Genomic DNA, 1,219 nt, shown 5'->3' with positions numbered 1-1,219 from the left:
ATCTGTGATCTTGTATTGTCTGCAGTATGTCTGTCCTGTGGTTCTGTCTGTTAGAGTTTCCATTGTGAAGTCAGGCTTAATTCTAATAAATCTACCATTTATGTTACTTGACAGTTTTTCCTTACAGCTTTCAACATTCTGTATTTCTTCAGTATGTTTAATATTTAGATTAGTGTGTGATTAGGGGACTTTGCTTTCTGGATCAATTTATTTGGTGTCCTGTATGCTTCTTGTACCTTTATAGTCATGTTCTTCTTTAGGTTATGAAAATTTTCTTCCATGATATTGTTAGAAATATTTTCTGGGTCTTTGAGATGGATTTCTTCTCTTTCTTCTATTCCTGTCATTCTTAGGTTTGGTCTTTTTATGGTGTCCAAGATTTTCTAGAGGTTTTGTGTCAGGGACATTTTAGATTTAACATTTCCTTTTACTGTGTATCTACTTCTTCTATCATCAGAGAATCTGCCTGAGATTCTATCTTCCATCTCTTGTATCTTGTTGGTGATGTAGTTCCTATTTGCTTCTGTATATTTTCCATTTCCAGAATTCCCTCTGTTTCTATTTTCTTTAGTGCTTCTATTTCCATTTTCAGGTCTTGAATAGTTTTATTCATTTCTTTCAACTGTTTTTTTTTTCTCTTAGCTTTTTTTAATTCATTTATTTATTATGTATATTCTGTCTACATGCCAGAAAAGGGAACCTGATCAAATTATAAATGGTTGTGAGCCACCATATGGTTGCTGGAAATTGAACTCAGGACCTCTGGAAGAGCAGCCAGTGCTCTTAACCTCTGAGCCATCTCTCCAGCCTCCAAAACCTCACATGACAAACCACATGGTTTCACTGGGGCTCGAACCCAGGACCTTCTGCGTGTAAAGCAGACGTGATAACCACTACACTATGGAACCGGGTTCTCTTAGCTTTTTTTAAAAGGGATTTGTTCAATTCCTCTTTCAGGAATTTTATAAAGTTGGTTTTAAGGTTCATTTTCTTGTGTTTCAGCTCTCTTGAACTTTCAGAGCTCGTTGTAGTAGGATAACTAGGCTCCAGTGGGGACATATTGCCCTGGATGTTGTTGTGTTCTTACACTGGTGTCTAGGTATATGGGTTTGGGGTGCTTATAGTGTAGGTGACAATTATCAAATTTGTCTTTGTAGTATAGATGAGTGTTTTGTTTCTTTATTTTTTGTTTCATTTTTGGTCTTCTGGTCTTTGTGGC

The 1,219-nt window shown here is 36.2% G+C and overlaps 1 non-coding gene across 1 annotated transcript; it reads right to left on the bottom strand.

Annotated features, from left to right (window-relative positions):
- Nucleotides 1-835: 835 nt before the first annotated feature.
- Nucleotides 836-908, bottom strand: Trnav-uac (transfer RNA valine (anticodon UAC)). The gene has a single exon. It is a non-coding gene; the product is annotated as a tRNA-Val (tRNA).
- Between the last annotated feature and the right edge of the window lie 311 nt (nucleotides 909-1,219).

The sequence above is a fragment of the Alexandromys fortis genome, unplaced genomic scaffold (genome assembly GCF_014885135.2).
Source record: "Alexandromys fortis isolate MF-2015 unplaced genomic scaffold, M_Fortis_MF-2015_v1.1 scaffold_109, whole genome shotgun sequence".
NCBI lineage: Eukaryota > Metazoa > Chordata > Mammalia > Rodentia > Cricetidae > Alexandromys > Alexandromys fortis.
This window is presented reverse-complemented; position numbering and strand designations above follow the sequence as displayed.